This window comes from Peromyscus maniculatus, chromosome 12, assembly GCF_049852395.1.
Source record: "Peromyscus maniculatus bairdii isolate BWxNUB_F1_BW_parent chromosome 12, HU_Pman_BW_mat_3.1, whole genome shotgun sequence".
Classification (NCBI taxonomy): Eukaryota; Metazoa; Chordata; class Mammalia; order Rodentia; family Cricetidae; genus Peromyscus; species Peromyscus maniculatus.
Window position 1 is genome coordinate 82,804,643 of NC_134863.1, and position 11,320 is coordinate 82,815,962.

The following is an 11,320-nucleotide window of genomic DNA, read 5'->3' on the forward strand; positions in this document are numbered from 1 at the left end:
TGTAGACTCAGTTCATACGGCTTAGTCGGTAAAGCACTTTCCCTTCAGGCATGAGGACCCATGTCAAAAGCCTGGGCATGGTGGCCTGTGCTTGTCCCCCAGTGCTGGGGAGGCAGAGGCAGAGAGATCTCTGAGGTTTGCCGCTAGATTACCTTACTTAGTGAGCTCCAGGCCAATGATAGACCTTGTCTTTATAAAACAAGCTGCATGGCTCTTGAGGAACACTGAGATTGACTGCTGGTACACACACACACACACACACACACACACACACACACACGAATGATTAAGATGATGATGATGAGGAGGAGGATGATAAAGAACCCATACGAGTAACTGTTGCAAATAGAAGTGAATACAGAGAAAGAGGCCCATAAATATTTGTTAAATGAAAAATTTAAAGCCAACATCCACATGAGTCAGTCTATGAATTATTCGTGACTTTTGACTCTCCAGCCACATGGCAGGAGAGGAGAAATAAGCAATCCTTTAAAAAGCCAAAATGTCATTACTTACCCAGCCCTGCCTGAACTGTTCTAATTGTATCTAAATTGTTTCCTTCGTTCTTCTCTCAATAGTGTGATGTGGCAGTGCCCAGGGCCTTGAGCTCTCTAATCAATTATTAATCTGGGAGTTAATAATTCATGTTAATTGGTGCTATAAGCACTTTCTCTGGCAAATGTGAGCAAAGGTCACAACTTTTAACAGCAAAGGCGAAACATTCTCCAAGTTTCTTTTTCCATGGCCTATCGTGGAAATATTAAGATACAGAAGACAAAATTTAACCAGAGCTGGGAAAGCAAGATAACTCCACAGCTGAAAGACTAGACGTCCCCTCTCACTCGGGGAGCAGCTCAGTTCCACAACCTGCTGGACGAGGAGAGGTCTCCAGGGACCGGGACTTCAGCCCCACGGAGCTCCCCTGCACAGGGACACACTCACTCATCCAGGTTTGTGGACCTCTGACAAGATGGTGAATACAATAATATAAGCCAAAGAGCTGGATCCTTGTTAATCAAGAAAGCTCTTCTTCAGAAAATAAAAGGAGGCATTTGAGAGACTAGCAAATCGTGGGGTTTTCCTGAAGGATGCTTTTTCTAAATTGTAAGACTAGACAAAATGCTCCATACTGGGCCAGCCATGGAAGGAATTCTAGGTGAAAACTCACCACTATTGAGCACTTTGGATTTCACGAATGTACGTATGCCCTCTGTTTCTTTTCTAGGAAGGTGATTTCTCATTGCCACAGAAGGCACACAATAAATATCTTCCTATTTCAGCCGCCCTGGACTCCCTGTGCAGCCTACTCCTTTGCCCTGGGCCTGCGAGGCAGCCACACAGGACCCAGCACTGTGGGTGCTTGATCCCTTTGAGCCTCGATAATTGTTTGAAAGGTTCATGTCAAAGCCCAGACTGGTGTGATGAAATAGCTCATTCCCATTTGGAGAATAAAACTATTCCTGGTAGCTTTTTACAGCCTTGATTAAAAGATAGACGTGAACTATGCGGAGAGTGAGTTGCAGACTTGGGATAAGGCTGAAATAGAAACCACAGCTTTGAGAGCGCCAGGGCCAGGAGGCCAAGCCTCCAACTCCTGTTTTTCTAAGGGAACTGTGAGTAACATGTGGTTCTCATTGCACCCCCTTTTGGCCATTTACATATCGGGGGGCTGTGTATTTGGCAATAGGTCCTATTTTTAGGAGTCCTTGAAAACCTGCCCTCTGAAACTGTTTTCATTCTGGCGCAGATGTATGTCTTAAGCAGTATGAAAACACAAAGCTAAGAACGGAAAAGAGAAACATGTGTGTACCGAAATGGATGGGTTTTGCAGCCCGACACCGCACAATAAGAAAGCAATCATTCAGTTGCGACTTTAAAAATGGATCCTTGCCCGAATTTCCTGACTATTTCCTTCTAAATGACTGTTTCTTTACAGAACTAAACTAATAGAAAGAGACAGGTTGTCCCTGTGCCAGGACTGAACAAGCAGAGTAGGACAGAGGCTGTTTTTAAGGAAGGAATGTAGCAAGATAATGCCTGTTCTGTCTCCAGCTGCCTCTTGGGCAGAGGCCGGGGAAGATACTGCTTGCCCACTGCGTGCCCGCTGCATGCTCGCTGCATGCCCGATGCATGCCCGTTGCATGCCCGCTGCATGCCTGCTGCATGGTTGCGGGCACCTCCTCCCCACCTGGCTCTATCTGAGCACCACAGTTCTATTATTTGCAGTCAGTAACAAAGATTCATCCTGTGTCAGTCATACAGCACGGAGAGTCTTTGTCACTCACTGTAATTAATAGCCTTCGCCTCACATGGGAAGGTGGGGAAGGATGGTGTCTGTACGTGACTCGGGTGTCTTCAGAGGAGGCTTCGTGGATCCTTGTGCCTTCTGACACAGTAAGACGCCAGAGCACCAGCTGCAGTGGGAAAGGGGTAAGCAGAGTGTGTTTGGTGAGGCTGGGCAGACAGTGAGTCTTGCCAAGCAAGCCAGAGGACCTGAGTTCTGTCCCTGGAACCCACATAGAGAAGTAGAGATAGGCAGATTCTTGGGGTCACTGGCCAGCCACATTAGCAAGCCCCAGGCCCGTGTGAGACCCTGTTTCCAAAAAGAGTGAACAGAGCCTGAGGAACTATACCCAACACTGACCTCTGGCCTCCACATGCACACACATACACATGTGCACACACATACACACACACACACACACACACACACACACACACACTTATACACACATATACCTCTACACACGCTAATACGCACATGTGAACACACATGCACTGAATGAGAGACTGCATGCTCTGCAATGGCCTAATTCATACTGCGGTATGAATTCATTTACTCAGGAACCTATCAGGGAACGTTAATAGGCTCACACTTCAAAAAGGCAGCACTAAAACCAGGCTTGAAGGTCCAGGGAAGGGGGGACGCTTACTGTGGCTTAAACCCCCCTATACCAATTAACAATTAAGACGGCCCCCACCCCCACCCCCATCCCCACCCACCCCCCACACACAGACATGCCCAGAAGCCAACCTGAGCTAAGCAATCCCTCACTAAGATTTCCTTCTCAGGCAACTGTAGCCTGCGTCAACTTTACAGTTAAAGCCAACTTGGGTGCTGTGCTTTGTGACAAATATCATTTTATTAAACAGAATTCATTGTGCAGTTGAAAATAAAAGCTTTGCAAACACAACTTTAATTCCTGCTCTTGGAACCCCCAAAATTTAGTTGACATATTTCTAAGTGTTTGAGTGAACGTCTAGTCTGCATGACCCCCTCCCCAAACTCTTTCTCACATTGTACAACTGATTAGTCTCTGTGTGTGCAGCTCTCTTTGTGTATTCATGGACATGCACATATGTGTGCAAGTGTATATGCACATGGGAACACATATGTGGAGGCCAGGCATTGATGTTGGGAGTCTTCCCTGACCTCGATATACCTTATTCTTTGAGGCAGGGTCTCTCCATTGAACCCAGAGCTAATCAGTATGGTTGGTCTAGCTAACCAGCTTGCTCTGAGGAGTCCCTGACTCTTCTGCCTAGGCTCTGGAATCACAGGCAGGCTACCACACCTACCCACCAGGCATTTACACAAGTTCTGGGCATCCGAACTAAAGTCCCCATGCTTGAGTGACAAGCATTTGTTCCACATAGCCATCTGTCTCTCCAGACCACGTCACTGATTAATCTTGAGGGAGAAAATTAATGTAGATTCTTATAATCTTGAGTGGAACACACACACACACACACACACACACACACACACACACACACACACACACGACTACCTGAGGCCAAATACTTTGCTTCTTTTCTGCAGGGGAGCCATGCAAACATGAGAACCATCTTAGGTCCCTCACATCATTTGAGTCATAGCAGACCCTGCTGAAGGGTTACATGAAATCACCTAGGCCATCTCACTGTCCCTATCATTTCCTCTCCAACGCCACACTTGAATGGCATCACACGGCATTTTCTCTCCTCTAATGGAGCTTTTATCGGAGCTCCATGAGCTAAAATCATTCATTACCTCTCTAGTGCCTGCACTGTAAACCTGTGCTGAGAACTGGGCTGGACAGGTGGATTTGGGACAACCCAGAGTCTTGGTTTCTCATGCTCTAGTTTTTCCTGCTCTCTGCCAAAATACATACACTGAAGGCTGGGGGTGTTTTCCAGTAGATTCCATACAACGGAGTTATTCAGATAACAACAGAAGCTGAATTGCACTCCCAAAGTAGCACATGATGTTGTCAAAGGTCTGGCCTAGGCTGCATTTTCATTAGTCAACACTGGTGGTGTCCTGATGGGAAGTCTTCCCTGCCAACTAGACAGGGTTCAGAGTCACCATGAAACACATCTCTGGGTGTGTCTGTATCATGTCTTCTGAAAGGTTTAGGTGAACAGGGGATGTCCACCCTGGATGTGGACACACAAAGGATACAATAGTGCATTATTGCTGTTTGATGAGGGGGAATGCAATCGTGTTGTAGGTGTTTCAAGCTTTGGAATATGAAATTAGTCCTATATAACCAATTTTTACCTAAAGTGTCAATTTTATAATAATGCATACACGGATCATTGTGGATCAGCAAATGAATAATTTGTACTTTAACTTGCGCTTACTGATATGTGTACCATTTGTTCTAAAGTCCTAATGGGAAAGGTCAAGGCTGCCATGATTACCTAAACACTAGATGGTACTTTACGAAACTAAGGCAGTTTCGCTGTTACCACTGAGTCACAGCAGGAAAGCAAACCGATGAGCTGATAAAGGCCCACTGCACCTGTCCTGGCAGGAGCCGCACCTTTTCCTCCTTCGTGAATTATTAAGGTTGAGAAAAAGGAGTTGCTGTTCCAGAAATGGATGGACGCGTCAGGCACCGCATTTCCTGCTCGACTTTGCTCATCGTTGGCTCGGGGTTCTGCCTGGCATGTAGACGGAATGAAAGGTTTTAGAGGTGATTAGACATCATTGTTCAGAGGGTGCCTCATCTCCGGTGGCTTCTAGGACCACTTAAAGTCTCATCTTTAACCTCGCTTATCCTGTGCATTAAGGAAAATGTGGACCTGCATTCCAGGTACCAATTTCACATCAAGCTGGTCTACAACATAACCTGAGAAAACTGCAGAAGCTGCAGAGGAAGGACAGTTTGATGGTCGTGGTTGGCTGAGTCTGTGTCAGGCCTGACTGCCACAAGAGGTTGGAGCTGACCCAGGGAATGTCTGCTCAACTGATGGTTCTGTGAGCCCTCGCGTGGAGCCGCACTGGGGGGCAGGCCAACACCCAACAGTCTTGAGCTGAATCCACCTATAAACAGTGACAGGTTTTCCAGGAGCCCCTGCTTCCTTCTGATAAAATGAGTTCATGACCTAGGAGACAGTCTCAGCCACACTGGCCCCACAGACTTAAACTCTGTGGTGAAGGGACTTGGATTCTCAGCACCTTAGGGAGACTGAGCATGCTCCATCATAGCTCCCTGTCCCCAGCATGGCCTCCTCCTTACCCACACCCATCAGCCAAGTCCACCCTTCTCATCAAGTCCTGTCTCCCTAGGACGTGTGCTTCCAGAATTCTCCTATTTTTCAGAGTCTGTACCTTGATCAAGGTTCCAACCCCCAGTTCAGTTTCCTGTTGTTTTTCTTTGTCCTAATTCTCAGAAGTGTGTTCCCTGCCAGGGTGTGTGACCATGGGCTCCACTCCTTCAGAAGAGGAAAACAAACAGCTGACTGTCGTCTCCCCCCCCCTGCCCCCCGGGAATATGTGTGTGAGTGTGAGTGTTCCTTATCATATTTCTACTCATTTATAGATTAACTGAGAATGGATTCAAGAAAAACCCTGAAAGATCATGGAGGAACCACCCCACCATACACACACACACATACGTACACACCCATACACACACACACACACACACACACATACATACATACACACATACATACACACACATATGCACACATATACACACATACACACCTATACACACACATATACACATACATATACACACACACATACACAGAGAGAGAGATACACATGGCCCCCCTAGAGTCACCCATCTCTCCATTCTCTCTATTTCCAGACCCCACTATCATCAGCCAGCCTTATCTTCACCATGGATTTGATGAAGCCATGTTAACCTTGGAAGACCATGTCTCCCCCGGCTGCCCCCCAACACACACACACCCGCACACTTCCACAGAACAAATAAAAACATTCGGTGTCTGGTCACTCAATCACACATCAGCTGCTGGATCTGGGCCCTGGCAGTCTGAACCCGACACCCTGTCACCCCTGGTCACCATATCAACCAGCACCCTGCTAGGACCTGGACCCCTGTCTCTAAATGCTCGTTAAGATGATTCTAATTGTCCCGATTCCTTAGCTTAGACGTCATTACCAATGTCGTCTTTGGAGTTTTTACTCCGACTCTCACACCTCAGTCTGGCAGAGGAAACCCCCACAAAGGTGTCAGCGCGGCCCTGTGGCCACTACCGAACGCTGATGGCTGGTCCTCCCTTCCTTTGTTCTTTTCACTTGTCAAGACTCCTCCCAAGTGTGATGGAAAGATTAGATCTTCAAAAATTTCCTCACAACCTGAGATGATCCCTCTCCTCTAAATCCACTGTGAATAATGGCATCCGGCTCCCAGAACAATAGGAAATGTCCTGCTTCCTTGCACACAATCACCGTGGCAGGGTCACAGACTGGTTCTGTGGGTTTCGCTGGGACTTCCCCTGGGTTCTAATCAAGAAACTTTCTGGGTGCAGCGACACACACCTATAGGCCCAGGTAGTCGGGAAACTGAGTCAAGAAAAATCCAGATTTTTAGGCCAGCATAGACAGTAGATCAAGACCCTATCTCAAAAAGAAAAAAAAAACAGAACTCCATTTCCCTTTTTATGGAGCAGATGATCAATGTAGTATTTCTTAGAATAAGCAGCCACTTCTCTTATGGGTGTCTTCCTTCTCAAAGAAAACCCTAGAGTGTTACCAGGGGTGGTCTCACAGTAGAAACAGATAATAGTTATCTCATAGTCCTGAACAATACATCTGTACCATTCCCTGTAAGGCTTGAGAAACACTCCAGAAAGGGAGGCAGAAAGAGTGTAAGGGCCAGAAGAAGATAGGAAGCAGGCCTGTGAGAGGAAATCTTCTAGTCAAAAGACAGCCATGACACACACAGAGAGAGAGAGAGAGAGAGAGAGAGAGAGAGAGAGAGAGAGAGAGAGAGAGAGAGAGAGAGAGCAGCCTCAGAGGCCTGCACTCGGTCTTCAGAACAGACCTGTTAGAAGTAAGCATGAGAAAAAGCACCCAGGGGCCCACGCATGACTGAAGAGGCCTGCTTACTGATGGACTCAAGGAGCCATTGCTTCGGTTGTGTGCCCACTGGTGACCCTGCCAGGCTCTCATGGATAGTTCCAGCCCAGTCCTCAACAGATGGCCCTGCTTAAACTAAAGGGGTCACAAGTAAAACCTGCAGTCATGCTTCTGGGACGGGGGAGGTAGGGTGGGAAGGGACATGGATATGGACTGTAAGGAGATAAGGGAGAACGGGAGGGGGGGGGGGTGATCAGAATGCATCATATCCATGTATGAAATTGATAAAGAACAAAATCAATCAATAAAAACACAGCTGCTGTGGCTGTCCCCGCCATTACAGTGCAGTGCCAGAAACGTTAGCAAGAACCAACACTTCACTGACCCCGGGCGCGATTCTGGATGATTGGCTCACTCTGATCCCCCTATGGCCCATGTTCCAGCAACATCATTTGACGCCAGAGGAAGCGAAGGCAGAAAAATTACAATAATCATAAGGCCTTGATGTGCATCGTGAGTCGGTGGCTTCGTTGTGATCACTGTCACTCCTACCGCCAACAGACCGAATCCCGCTGCCTCCCCTGCAGATCTAGGGTCGAGGCCCCACTTCCGTCAGATCACACGCTCAGCAGACAGAAGCATTCCACATAGTTGGTCTAGGAACGTTTGGTCCCTTCCTGGCTGCTCCACCATCATCTGGTCCCCTGGAGCTCTCTTTGGAGTATACACCCTGCTGGTGGGGGATGAGATCCTGGAAAGTACAATGTCTCCTGTGACTGAGAGAAAACTGGCTTGATGAACACATGCACAGAAGCCTGCATCAGGTGGGAGGCAGGGAATCAAGAGGATGGAGGTCCGTGCCCACCTGTCCAGGGCGGCCACACGCTCCCCATCCTGCCCCAGGCCAACCGACACCAGCACAAATTAGACTAAGATGCCTCAGTTCCCAGGAACAGTCAGCCACCTGGCGCTGCCAAGCCAGCCCCCCACTTCGATAACTAAACCAGGGAAGTAAGTCGGGGTGATGGCCACAAGGTGTGTGAATTTCCCCTGAGTCACTCATACTTTGCCCTGAAACAAACCCAGCCCTGACACACCACAAGGTCCTGACCTGGGCCGGCTGTCCTGTAATATGAGCCGGCTTCTGAGTGCTAAGGTGGGTCTCACCCCTGTGGAGTCGAGTTCTGGTTCCCACCACACCTTGTTTGTTCACGAGGTCACGGAACCTTCCTGAAGTTCAGCCGGGCATAACAGGACTTATCTGACCCTGGCTAGAGGGGCTAAGGAAGAGAGGGGCCGAGAGGCAGGTGCCCCACAGCACTGACTCCTCCTTCCTCGACAGCCAATCATGTCCCCCCCGTGGATTTCAGGTTTTAGGTGGCTCCTCAGTCAGTCAGTCTCTGAGGAAATTCCTTTCAGCCCTTTTCTGTTTGAAGACACTGCCATTCACAGCGGTTTTCCGGGGCACATCATCAGTTCAGTATCTCTTCCGAAATCCACAGCTTATTCCAAACCTGTTTGTGTCTCAGTGGCGTCTTTTCCTAATCAGAACCCACCAGCAGAAGCCAAGTCAATGGGATTTTCATTTTTCTTACAGTAGACACACTCTCCCTCCAAACACTGATTCCTTCTTTGTCAAGTTACAAATATAAATTGTTTTCCCAGAAAAATAAATAAATAAAAGCATTCACTGCAAATAAGTAGCACAAAATTTTTTAAAGAATATAGCCAAATATTTCTCCCTTGCTCTCTTTCCCACAATTCCTTCTCTCCCCTTTTAATGCCTACCTACTCTCTGCCTTCCTCCTCTATGGAGATTTCACATAATAATCAAGAAGGTGGCAACTTCCTAAGCTAGAACAATCCATGCAGTACAATGCCTGTGCTGCTCTACCTGGGAATCATCTGCTCCACGTGGCCTGGCAGACATAGAGAAACTAACCAGAAAGGGCCATCCAGAATCCCATGGCCCAGGTGTGCCGAACAAATAAAGTAAAGGTGGGTTTTTAATGTCTAGAGTTAAATAAGATCATCAAAATTGATGAGGGCATAATCATAGGAGGAATTCCACTGTGATGAAAATAAACCAGCTTGGCAGCTCAAGAATAGAACCTAAAACTCGCATGCTTCAGTTCCGTCCTTGTTAGCACTAAGAGGAGGGGCCACGTCACACGGTGGCCAATCAGAAGAGACCTGTGCCCTGGGGGGACAGAAAGCATGAGATGAAGGTTCCCTTGTCAGGTGTAAATGTGGTGGCCAAGGACGCAGAGAAAGAGCAGAGCAGAGGGCGGGCCCTCGGTGGTGTCTTGGGGACAAAGGCAGAATCTAGGACCTGTGAGAGGTAGCCGCCACAAGAGGCCAGGAGTGGGCAGGGTTGGAAGTTGGCGGTAAAGAAGCAAACGCTGCTGAGTGGAAGGGAAGTTCACTGGGTAACAGAAGTCCGTGGATAGACTAAAGGGGGGGTGTAGAAGGGTCCGTCCTCACCTGAGTCAGAGCCACACAACAGGCGGGTACAGGGACCTGCCATCTGCAGACAGAGGTAGAGAGGCCTGAGCGAGGACTGCCCCCTCACCTCTGCAGCGGCTCCCTCTCTCTGAACACGGATGTCACAGGAAATGCTCCCAGAGCCATGTTCTGATGAAGCAGGGCGCCCTGGAAGAGAGGAGTGCTGGAGACGCGGACATATCCACAGAAAGAACCTCGAAGATTTGCCGCCAGACAGAAAACCCATGTTTTCCAAAGTCACTGAAGTAGTTACATAGACTCCAAGGAGCAAAGACACTGTGATAGTCTGTCTGGGTCACCAGCCTGACAACATCTGGAATCAACCTCTTGGCAAGCCTCTAGGCACAGCTGTGAGGGATTTTCTTGCAAATGTAAGCAGCGTCTTCCAGTGGCAGGTCCCATAAAGGGACCTTCTGCATCCATGTCACCCTCACAAGGTCATTTCTGGTTCACCTTTGTCTACCCTGCTGTGAATACTCCAGCCATCCTTCACTGGTGTCACAGCCCAGCTCCTTCAAGTTTCCACCGGAAGATCTTCTGGAATCTTCCAGGGCCTGCTGAGGCCCCAGACTCACAGACTGGGCATCTAGTGAGATCTCTATTCTCTGTTGTGAAGACAGCCTTACTGGCCTACTCAGACTGCATCTTGGAAGCCTGTCCAGTGAGTCTCTCTTCATATTATATTCTCTAGGTTGCTTCTGTCACTTAGAACCCTGACTGATACAAACATGGCAGAAATAATCACAAGGAACTCAACACCTAAAAACATAAAACTGCTTGTAGTCACTCTGTCTGAGATGTTTACATCACCAAAATGTATTAAGGACATCTTAGATATTATAAAAAGTTATAAAAATGGAATTAAATCACTCTGTTCCAGTAATCAGAAATATACTTTTGCTTGTCTGTAATAAACAGGTAAATTGGAGAAAAGCATACTACACTCAATAATTTTCAACTAATACAGACTAAGAATGTTGTGGGATATTTGTGCACTGTGAAATGTATTGCTGTGATTGGTATAATAAAAGCTGATTGCTCAATAGTTAGGAAGAGGTTAGGCAGGACTTCCAAGGACAGAGAGGACTCTGGGAAGAAGAAGGGCAGAGTCACCATCCAGACAGAGAGGAAACAAGAGGTACAAGATGAAAGAGAGATAATGCCATGTGGTAGAATGTAGATTAACATAAATGGGTTAATTTAAGTTATAAGAGCTAGTGAGACAAGCCTAGGCTAAGGCTGAGCTTCCACAATTAATAACAAGTCTCTCTGTCATTATTTGGGAGCTGGCCCTTTGTTCGTTTGTTTGCTTGTTTTTGGAAACATGAGTTTGCACACCTCTGAGAACTGTACATCATGAGGGTGACACTAATGTTGAACACCCCCACATTTCTGGCAAAATGTCACTCAAAATTTGTTGCTATGGTAAATATCATTATGATGGTCGTCTTATCCTTGTCTTTTGGTCTTTACTAATCCTCACTACATAGG

At 47.4% G+C, this 11,320-nt stretch overlaps 1 long non-coding RNA gene across 1 annotated transcript; it reads left to right on the top strand.

Moving 5' to 3' along the window:
- The first annotated feature begins 696 nt into the window (after nt 1-696).
- LOC143268169 (uncharacterized) lies at nt 697-5,909 on the top strand. The gene is made up of 2 exons (XR_013043881.1): nt 697-950; nt 1,226-5,909. It is a non-coding gene; the product is annotated as an uncharacterized LOC143268169 (long non-coding RNA).
- The last annotated feature ends 5,411 nt before the right edge of the window (nt 5,910-11,320 follow it).